General features: G+C 38.8%; 2 long non-coding RNA genes across 2 annotated transcripts; one reads left to right on the top strand and one right to left on the bottom strand.

The window, feature by feature from the left end:
• The first annotated feature begins 1,971 nt into the window (after nt 1–1,971).
• On the top strand, nt 1,972–7,493 carry LOC135208965 (uncharacterized). Its single transcript, XR_010313257.1, has 4 exons — nt 1,972–2,174; nt 3,774–3,943; nt 5,437–5,569; nt 6,942–7,493. It is a non-coding gene; the product is annotated as an uncharacterized LOC135208965 (long non-coding RNA).
• A 1,277-nt stretch (nt 7,494–8,770) lies between these two features.
• LOC135208966 (uncharacterized) lies at nt 8,771–11,369 on the bottom strand. The gene is made up of 3 exons (XR_010313258.1): nt 11,216–11,369; nt 10,495–10,746; nt 8,771–9,611 (listed from the first exon to the last, which is right to left on the bottom strand). It is a non-coding gene; the product is annotated as an uncharacterized LOC135208966 (long non-coding RNA).
• Nucleotides 11,370–11,753: the final 384 nt, after the last annotated feature.

An 11,753-nucleotide genomic window follows, 5' to 3' on the forward strand; every position in this document is an offset into this window, starting at 1 on the left:
GATGAGGAGCGCCTCCAGCAGGCGCAACCGACGGGCATCAGGGGCCTTCCCGATGATCTTCGTGTTCTTTATGATGACATCTCGGGAGATGGCCTGTGATGTTATTATTATTATTATCATTATTATTATTATTATTATTTTTAATTTCTGGTATCTCCTCTGTCTCGTAGTCTTGGATTATTCTTCCCTTTATTATTATTATTATTATTATTATTATTATTATTATTATTATTATTATTATTATTATTATTATTATTATTATTATTATTATTATTATAGTTCCTCTTGGGTTTGAGTTATTCCCAATACGAGAGAAACTTCAAAAACGAAAACAATCATTTTTCATTTCAAATTCTGCATCATCTAATCCCTTTTCCCTATTCCAGCTCTATATTCTGGAACTCTCACCGCCGTGTTAGCCATTCCAGCCTACGAGAAGCCGATCGACTCGCTCGACGATCTACCCAAAGCTGTTGAGGACGGCTTCACCATTGGCGTCGTCAGGGACTCGACCAACGAGTACGTGTTCAAGGTAAAGTGTACGAGTCTGCCCTTGGGACATCTTTCCCGTTTTCCTTTTTTGGGTTGGATCTTGCTGCTTCTCAGTCGCTTATGTCTTGGCTGGAGTTATCGGTTTTATTTTCTTTAAAGGTAAATTCAGCCATAATCGTGAGGCTGGCAACGATATAGGCCAGGCCAGCACCGGGCCGTGGTTAAAAGTTTCATAGGTTGCAGCACATACAGCATTATACCGAGACCACCGAAAGATATAGATACATTTTTGGTGGCTTTGATTATACGCTGTAGCGGCTTTAGTACTACAGAAAACTCAATTGCGCCGAAGAAAAACCAGCGTATTTATTTCCTTGTTTTGTGTTACTCGCGTGTTCGCGACTTATATGTCGTTAAAATAAAACCATGAAGAGTGAAAAGGCGAATCTGGTTTGGTCTTATAAGAAGTAAGTTCAACTGTTATTCAGTGACGATTTCCTGTAGTCTCGTCGCGGCCATTACATAGTACTACACGGTTTAAAGCGTGCTTTGTCCATCGAACACGTTTTCTGCCACCCTCCAGCGCTAAACTTTCTAACTTCCAAGTGGCCAGGATCTCAAGTAAGCAACATGTGGCCATGATAATTACACATCGCCTGAGCGATCGCTTGTAACGTCATAGCCTGCGCCGATTATAGGGAAAATGTAGGCCTATATTAAGCAACATATGGCCATGATGATTATACATCGCCTGAACGATCGCTTGTAACATCATCGCCTGCACCGATTGTAGAGAAAATGTAGGCCTATAAGAAAAATTTACGGGTATTGTACTAAAAAAAAAATTGTCATAGGAAGGGCTTTCATATCACGTCACGTAATGAAAGTTCAATTCAATAATAAATTGCCGTTTGTTTTTTGGCTAAAAGCTAGACCGAAGACAGGCATAAGTTGTCACAAACAAAGCAAGGTAACATTTAGAACCGCAGCGTAAAAGACAAACGTATCCTTTTGTTGATGATCACCGTAGGGGGTTAGTGCCGTCAGCGTATAGTAACTCATGCGGTGCACTGTAGGCATTCCTCAATTAAGGTTCTTTTCAGCGTGCCTTCGGTCCCTAGCTGCAACCCCTTTCGTTCCTTTTACTGTACTTCCTTTCATATTCTCTTTCTTCCATTTCACTATCCACCCTCTCCAACTGCTTTGAGGTTTTCCTCATGTTACACCTTCCAAACCTTTTACTGTCGATATCCGTTTCAGCGCTGAATGACCTTATAGATTCCAGCGCTGGGTCTTTGGCCTAATTTCTATGTTCAGTTGGCTCATGTTGATCACTTGAGTATACAGAGCCTTGGACTGAAGTGTGATGTTATTAATCTTAATGATAATGTTCCCTTTCATTTTCATTTCATTCTTGTATACCAGTCTCACCTTTGAGTCTTATTCTAGAGGATAAGTTCATTGCAGATACCCAGTCCTTTCCACCTCATTCTTTAATAACAGCTTCCCTTTGAGACTTATTCTAGGCTAGATAAGTACATTGCAGATCTTGGCGTTCAAAGAGACGGTGAATTTGTTCTCAGGAAGCAACGGACGGCATCTACAAGCAAACTTGGGAGCTGTTCAACCACAAAGATCGGTCTAAGAGTTTCGTCGACGAGGTCCTAACCGGAGTGAAGAGGGTACGTTATGTTAGTGGCCATAAATGATGGTGAGTTTCAATAAGAGGGTACGTTACGTTAGTGGCCATAAATGATGGTGAGTTTCAATAAGAGGGTACGTTACGTTAGTGGCCATAAATGATGGTGAGTTTCAATAAGAGGGTACGTTACGTTAGTGGCCATATGATGGTGAGTTTCAATAAGAGGGTACGTTACGTTAGTGGCCATAAATGATGGTTAGTTTCAATAATACATCCAGATAAAAAGTTACTTTCTCCTGGAAGATAGAGACAGTACGCACAACTACAAAAGGTCGGCGGGAGCAGCTCAAAAAACAAAAGACGTGATGGGAATACGACAAATGAAAACCCACAAGTGTATTGTCGTTGAAGGAGCGTTATATTCATCATCAAAAATATCGTTCATCAAAATACTATATAGAAATGAGTGTATATAATACTTTACTTATTCGACTTTAATACTTGCGCAATGTGAAAAGAAATTCATAAGGAAACTAATATAATTTAGAATTCTTTAGAAATCTTGAAAGGAATTCAAGCGACTTCGTATAGTTTGGTCACATTTTATTATTTTTGGTTTCTTTGCCTTGAATTATTATTATTATTATTATTATTATTATTATTATTATTATTATTATTATTATTATTATTATTATTATTATTATTATTATTATTATTATTATTATTTTTCAAGAAAAAGCAACGGAACAGGAGGTATATTATTATTATTATTTATTATTTAATTATTATTATTATTATTATTATTATTATTATTCTCATTAATTATTATATGATTATTTTATTATTATTATTAATTAAATGATTATTATTATTATTATTTATCATTCAAGAAAAATCAACGAAACAGGAGGGTATATTAATTATTATTATTATTATTATTATTATTATTATTATTCATTATTATTTTATTATTATTATTATTATTATTATTATTATTATTATTATTGAAAAAAAGAAACCCACAAATTACTGACTATAACTTGTTGACTTGTAAGTATTTACATAGTATTTTACTTAAAACTCGAGTACTTTCAGACCCTAACTGTGGCCCTTTCTCAAGAAAGTACTCGAGTTCTGATTAAAATACTATGTATAGACTTACAAGTAAACAAGTTTTACTCAGTAATCTTGTGGGTTTCGTTTTCCATCTTCAGAAGAAAACTGAAAGAAGTTTTGTTTGGTTCATTATTATTATTATTATTATTATTATTATTATTATTATTATTATTATTATTATTATTATTATTTATAGATTCTAATGCTAGTTTAGCCTGCATGCCTTCTTTCTTTTCGTTTTCTGTAAAAGAAGATTATTGAGATGGCTATTTGTCCGTCTGTCCGCCCTCAGATCTTAAAAACTACCGTGGCTAGAGGGCCGCAAATTGCTATGTTGATCATCCACCCTCCAATCATCAAACGTACCAAATTGCAGCCCTCTAACCTCATTAGTCTTTTTTTTATTTTATGTAAGGTGAAAGTTAACCAACAACACAGGCCACCACCAGGTCTTTGCTGAAAATTTCAGGGACCGCGGCTGAGGGTTTCATACAGCATTTTACTTGTTTATTTTCCCTTCCAGATTCTCACGGAGAAGTTTGTGTTCGTGACATGTGACGTCGAGTTCATAATCGCCGCAGAGAGATTAGGCGGTGAGAGGAAGTTCAACTATGGGCACGAGTGCTTCTACCCACAAGGGGCGGCATTTCCCGTGCCCTCAGGGGCACCCTACAGGGAGATCTTCAGTAAATTGTAAGTCAGATTTTTTTTTTTTAGTCTTGATTTTGTTTAGTTAGTAGAGAATCAACGCTACTCCACCCCCATCTATCCTCTAGGTTTATCTTAGTACGACCTTATTCAGCTCTTTCACCTGTTCAGTACGACCCCCAATAATATATATATATATATATATATATATATATATATATATATATATATATATATATATATATATACTTAAAACAATTATTATTTATCATTTAATTTACTTTTTTTTTCTCTCTCTCTCAATGAGACTACTATACGTAGTAGATTCACATCAACCGTGCATCTGATCATTGTCTAGGCCAGTCCCTTACGACGCTCCCAATTGACTGTTGATAACCCAGTCACAGGGCTGAAAACTCTCAGTCTCTCTCGAGAGAGTTCACATAGGCAGGACGTATGTTTCACCTCTCCTGAGGGATACGTCTTTCAAAAGTATCCCGCAGGAGAGGTGGAACATGCATCCTGCCTATGTGAACTCTCTCGACAGAGACTGAGAGTTTCCAGCCCTGTGATTAGCTTATCAACAGCCAATCAGGAGCGTCTGAAGGGACTGGCCTAGACATGATCAGATGCACGGTTGATGTGAATCTGCTAGATTAACTGTTACTCTACCAAACATTGAATTTAACAAGGTACCTCGCACCCCCTGCTTTGATATTTCATATACCCATTCCCTGGGGGTACCTCAGCGACCCCACCGACCCCATGACCTGTCTACGACCCCATTTTTGGTCTTGACCCCTCTTTTGGGAAATCCTTAGTCTAGGCTCTCCTCTCTTCCTTCCTCCTAACACTTATGACCTCTTCGCCTAGTTATTCTCCTCCATTCTCTCTACAAAACTTTCTGATAAGTCATTTTGGTCTATACTGTCTTGGCTGACCTCTCTCCTAGATTCTTTGTAGACTCTTCAGGTAGGTTCTACAAAACTTTCTGGCTGACCTCTCTCCTAGATTCTGTGTAGACTCTTCAGGTAGGTTCTACAAAACTTTCTGGCTGACCTCTCTCCTAGATTCTTTGTAGACTCTTCAAGTAGGTTCCTTGTAGACTCTTCAGAGCAGAATGTTGTATTGACTTTCTCGTGTGTTAATTTAACTGCCTTAACTTCATCTTTTTGGAATTACCTTCATGTATCAACTATGAATTTAGCTGTCTGCGGTTGAACTCACTCAACAGGACGCTGACCCCGTAGGCGGGTAGCACCACCAGTGCACCTCACGGTGTACACTATAGGCATTATTAAATGTTCTACGCTGCATCACTCAGTCCCCTAGCTGCAAACCCTTTCATTCCCTTTATACTTCCATTCATATCTTCCTTCCAACTCCTAACAATTGTTGCATAATGCAACTGTGAGGTTTCCCTCATGTTACACCTTTCAAACCTACCTACTCTCAATTTCCTTTCCAGCGCTGAACGACCTCACAGGTTCCATTTGCTTGGCCTTTGGCCTAAACTCTACATTCCATTCCATCCACAGGACGCTGAGGCTGGTCGAAGGAGGTTTTTACAAAAAGTGGGAAGCTGACGCCATCCGGAATTACACCAGAGGAGGCGAAGTCGAAGCTGTGGAGATGTCCGAGACGAGTGCTCTCACCCTTACCCACCTTCAGGTAGGTTTTTTGTAGATTCTTCAGGTAGGTTCTTTGTAGCCTCTCCTGGTAGGTTCTTTGTTGACTCTTCAGGTAGGTTCTTTGTAGTTTCTCCAGGTACTAGGTTCCTTGTAGATTCTTCAGGTAGGTTCTTTGTAGCCTCTCCTGGTAGGTTCTTTGTTGACTCTTCAGGTAGGTTCTTTGTAGTTTCTCCAGGTACTATAGTTGGTTCACCTAAGGTAGATTCTTGGGTGAGTCCTATGCCTGCGAGAAGTTTGTTTGGCGGCCTCTGATTGGCTGGGAGCTGCCTAGCTCCCGGTACCAGCCAATCAGCGGTCGCCAAACAAACGTCTTGTAAGTATAGGGCTCATCCAAGAATCTACCTTAAGTGAACCAGCTATACGTTCCTTGTAGATTCTTCAGGTAAGTTCTTTGTAGCCTCTCCTGGTAGGTTCCTGGATTCTTCAAGTAGGTTCCTTGTTGACTCTTCAAGTATGTTTTTTGTAGACTCTTCAGGTAGGTTCTTTTAGACTCTTTAGGAAGGTTCTTTGTAGACTCTTCAAGTAGGGTCTTTGTAGACCGTGGTCTGACTGGGACCTAGTCCTATTTAAATCACGCGTTTTTAGGGTATTAGGGAAATCACGGAATTCTTGATAAATGCAGTCTTTGTAACAAAAATTGGTAGGAAGGCCTTGGTTATTTCAACACTTGCAATAGTTATCAGTTTCTTCGTGTTCTTAGAAAATATATCCCAAGTACTTTGTTGTATCAAGGAAAATTGAAACAAATACTCAGTTGATTTATGAACAATCGTAGCAAATTCATGCCAGTTAAATTAATAAAAAAAAAAATTAGCATACATTATAGTAAAATGTCTATCAAATACTTGTTGAAGGGAAATTCGTAACAAATTAAGGTTGGTCAAGACAACTAACACCAAATGCTTTGATCTTCAAAAGAAAATTAAAAGCAAACACCGGCTGTTTTAAAATGATTGGTATCAGTAATTGAGCTGTTCTGAAAAGGTATCAAGGATATGGCTTTTAAAAGAAATTTCCCAAGTACACTTCCTGCAGACCAAGTTATACCCTTTGGGTGAGTAGTGACGTCAGCGCACATCTTGTGATGCAGTGTAGGCATTAACTAAGGTTTGTTTGCAATGTACCTTTGGCCCCTAGCTGCAACCCCTTTCGTTCCTTTTACTGTACCTCCTTTCATATTCTCTTTCTTCCATCTTACTTTCCACCCTCTCCTAACAATTGTCAATTTCCTTTTCAGGGCTAAATGACTTCATAAGTCCCAGCGCTTCGCCTTCAGCCAAAATTCTATATTCAATTCAATTCACTTTCAAGACCAAGTTATAAATTCTAAGACCATATTCTTTTTCTACCAGGCGGCCTTCTTCTTGGTAGGACTCGGCATCGCAATTTCGACCGTTGTCTTTTGGCTGGAATTCGTCACAACAAGCCTTCAGAAGAGGAGGAATTAGTCCACTGGAGTTTCTAAGGTAGAATAATCCCCCAAAAGACGTGCGAGAAGATTTTGATTCCGAGATATGGATATTTATGATGATTGCTGCCTTACATAATGATGTTTCTGTTTCTTATTTGCTGGTATATTTGTTTTAGTATCTTTATTACATGCGTTTATTTAACTTAACTTCCACATCTGTCTGTCTGTTTGGGTCAAATCTTGTAACCCAATTTTCGACCTGTTCCCTTCCTCTGATGATCTTAAAATTTCGTGAGGTTACTCAATCCCAGTGACACTACAACCTTACATGATCAGTAGGTCAGCAGTGACTTCTAGTGACCCTACAGTGACCTCTCCCTGTATCTCAGGATTTGTATGAAAGTCTTCGGATTTTTTATACCTTCTTTGACTTTGTAGACTATGTTAATAAATCTATGTGTTTTTCAAGCCTTCTTTGGCTGGAAAGGTCATCACATTCCATCTTTTTTTTTAAGTTATTACAATCATAAATTGGTTACAATATGTGTCACAACTAAAAAGTATGAAATAAAAAAGTTTTAAAAAATGTAAACACTCTTATTAAAATGCAATAAAACAAATATATCACTTTAGTTAAGCGTATCTCAGTTTCACCAGACCAATGAGCTGATTAACTACTCGCCTAGGGCTGGCCCGAATGATTAGATATTTTCTACGCGGTTAGGAACCAGTTGGTTACCTAGCAATAGGACCTACAGCTTATTGTGGGATCCGAACCACATTATATCAATAAATGAATATCTAATCACCAAAAACGAATTCATCTGGTTCCACGTTAGCGAGCGTGGAATCAAACTCGCGACTACCGAATCGGTAGGCGAGCATGTAAGCCAATTCCTTACATAGCAACGGGACCTACAGTTTATTGCTGGATCCGAACCACGTTATATCGAGAAATGATTTTCTCGATATAACGTTGGCAGAGCGGGGAATCGAACTTGCAACTACTGAATAGAGAAAGTTGAAAAGAAACGAGAGCAACACTTAGGATATAAAGATGAATAGAAATTAGGAGGTTGGACCAGCTAATGTTATTAAGGATGTTGGATGAACATAAAGTATTGAAGTATTAATCCACATAAGTACTATATGCAAGATGTGCTTGTATAACGAATCAATCACAGGAAACAAATTTTTAGAACATACGAACGTATGGTTGAGCCAAGTTCCTTTATGGAATTGAAGTCTGGATCTTTGGGGATAAAATAAAATTTATATTAAAATTGAGAGATTAATATTCTTTTTTTTTGCTGAAATCATAGATAGTAATGGAACGGAATGTAATGTTTAGGCTAAGAGCTGGAAGCTATGAGGTCATTCAATGCTTAAAAGGGAACCGAGCGTAAATGGTTTGAAAGATGTAAATGGAGACAAATGTTCGTGGTTGCACTACGAAACAATTGTTAGGAGAGGGTGGATAGCAAGATTGAAGAAAGAGAATATGAATGGAGGTACAGTAAAAGGAATGAAATGGTTTGCAGCTTAAAGGGACGCTGCAAAGAACCTTAAGTAATGCCTACGGTGCACCGCGTGAGGTGCACTGACGATGCTACCAACCTGTTGATTTTCGTCTTGAGTCACCCTTACGGCAAAAGCTGTGATAATGTTAAACAAACATAAGTTAAATATGCATTCAAAGGTTTAAGGATACGAAGGAAAAATCAGTTATTTGTAAGAACTTTATTGTAAATGTTTTCTGAAATTGTCTCCTGGGACTTGTTCCCTTCTTAAGTGAAGAGATTCTGAGAACGTGTTTCATTCCAATTTGTAGTAGTCTGACGATACCTTGAAACAAAAACTGTATGTATATATATGCGTGTGTATGCACGTGTGTAGTACGCATGTATGCAGATACCAGTGCTCAGATCTGAATCGGTTACAAAAGTCTCAGAGAGGTGTCAACCCCTGAGTGAATTACCAATACATTTTCTAGTCTCTCGGGTGGTATAGTCTTGGGCAAGTCTAGTGAATTTATTCCTCCATTTCAAAGCTATTTCTTATGTTGTTTTACAGTTACTCTTTACAGGTTACAGACGTTTAAAGGTTTGACACCACTCTGGTCTAATTTTTAACCTCACGTCTTTCTAACTGAGACTACATAGACACATGCATTCACCCGCTGATACACTTATATGTATGCTTCAGAATGCAATATTTATTGGCAAGTAACCTCAACTTAATCCATATCTTGTTGTCGGTAATCTCAGGCTGCTGTAGTAAGAATATAATAATATAATAATAAAGTTTCCGCCTCTCTTTAGTTTTTAGGCCTATCAGACTGCCGTCATAATAGTCGGGTTCCTAGAGACCTGGAGAGCATCCTAAACAGAACCCCATTTCTTGAAATGGAGTCGTTCAATACCTTAGGTTTTAATTCTATAAACATAATGGGATCTTTTTGCCTGGAAACGGGAAGAAGAAGAAGATTGCGCGCGTTCTATAGTCTGCGGGAGCTGACGTTCACTGATCATCCCCTTCTCCACAATTCTTGCAGGACGTCTGGGCGTCTACTGAGCGTCCATAACGTAGGATGTAAGTACCGCTGTCACGTCTGTGAAAAACAAAAGGAGACGTTATTGGTGTTTGAATTCATCTTGAATTCAATGATCAAGTGTTCAGATGCGCCAAGAGAGTTTGTGCGATCTTTCATATATCAACTTGACGAATTGTCGATTGACTTTAGTACTTCATTCACCAGTTAAGAATGGTACGCACAACTTGTGCCTATATCTAGCCTCCCTACATGCCCTTCCCCAACCACTATATATATATATATATATATATATATATATATATATATATATATATATAAAGAAAGAAAGAAAGCAACGAACTTTGTTGATTACTGGGAAACAATCACAGTAAATAAACTTAGGAACTCTGTCCAAGAACATCAAATAGCTTCGACCCTCTGCTCAGAGATGCTGGATCACAAGACAACCAGGCCCAAGATCAAAATGAACTTGTGGTAGGCAATACTAAAGCACTCGAGCTATGGAACACGTAACCCTAGTCAGTATTTGCCATATGCTGCCAGCACATACTTTTTGAATTACCGAGGGTTCAAAGTAACAAGACGCTCTTATGGAAAATGGCTTAGCTCTGAGTTGCACGTAAAAATGTTTGAAAGTGTTGCATCTTTGTGAATTTTATTAGAACCTTCAGAATGCATAGTTAATAAAAAAACTTAACTTTCTTCAGGTATTCGAAAAGAAACTTCAGGGGTTACCCACTCAAGTTGAAACAGTCACTGAAAACAAACAGTACCCAACCTGCTCTAAATTTCTACGTGGTCAAAGGTGGTGTTCTAGTCTCACAAGGCCAAACTTTTGAGATTTCAGGAAGGAACACCACTTACCCAAGACAGATTCCTAGTCGTGTGATTAGGAGTCAGATAATCGATTAGTCTCATTCGGTAGCCAGAGTAGCATTACCTGATTTCATTGCCAGCGACGACGGGCTGTTGCACCTCCTCTGCGGGAACGGGTTCGTTGTTGATTTCAGACGCCCAGTTTTGGATCAAGGGGAAGCGATTAGCGAGGACTCTCCTATTAGGCACAAGCACCACTTGGTCGGGGTAAACGTTGTCGATTTCATTCGACTCGAGGGCCACTGTGAGCGGAGGCGCCAGGGCTTGGCAGAAGCAGTTCAGAACGCCGAGAAGGATACAGGCCGCGATGATCATGCTGTTGAGAGAGAGGATAATCGAGGAATCAAGGGAGATATATAAAACCTTTAAATAAATTGTGATGATGATTTGCGGGTGGCAAAGGGGAGCGATCTGAACACAATTTTAACTTGCGATCTCGTTTGCTAGTAACTTAAATGTTCGTAAGTAGGGTAGTAGTGTCTGTAAGTAAGGTAGTGTCTGTACTCGCTACTGCAACTGACAAGAGGTAAAAAGTTTACAGTAAGATAGGTATAAATAGAATGTGAATTATTGTGAAATTAAATGAATTAATATAAATGAGTTAATAAATAACAGCTACTATGAATAAAGAGAGAACTTCAATTTCTTAAATACTTAATGGAGAATTTAGGACTAGCATCGCGTTTTGAACATGTAGCTATATGCAGATTATATATATAATAAGTTTGTGTAATTACCGACAGCCATATTTCAGGATCAATGAAGTTTATAAAAAATGGACTCACGTGCTCGCTGCTGGATACCCCGCCTTTGTATGTGCTATTGCGGCAAATCCAAACGGCTGACTGCAGGGTCGAAAACCGTCGTTTCCTGTTTATAAATCCTCCATCTTCCAGGTCTTTCAAGCCCCGCCCACTCCTTAAAGAAAGAAGAGACCGAAAGAAAAATAAACGAGTTTGCTATATCTCGTTGCAGATGCAAATTAGAATCTCTGGGGCTGCATTTATGACTCTTTCAAAGAGGAATTTGGTGTCTGACTTGAAGGTGACGGGAAAGAATCGTTACGTTTAGATTCACAAACACAGTTGCGGGCTCACCATACACCAGGGCTGCCAATGGGAATAAACCCAGAAACCCAATGACGACATGCAGCATTGGCAACCCTGCACTAGACTATTCGCGTGAAAAGCAGAGCTTTATTCCTTTGTTTTTTCTTACAAGTCTCAATCGTCTTTAGTTTTGTTTGAGTGGCGTGGTCAGTAAGGTGTTAGCAAACCACCTCGGTGGCCGCAAGTACGATTCTCGGGCATTCCATTGAGGTGT

Source organism: Macrobrachium nipponense, chromosome 37 (assembly GCF_015104395.2).
Source record: "Macrobrachium nipponense isolate FS-2020 chromosome 37, ASM1510439v2, whole genome shotgun sequence".
Classification (NCBI taxonomy): Eukaryota; Metazoa; Arthropoda; class Malacostraca; order Decapoda; family Palaemonidae; genus Macrobrachium; species Macrobrachium nipponense.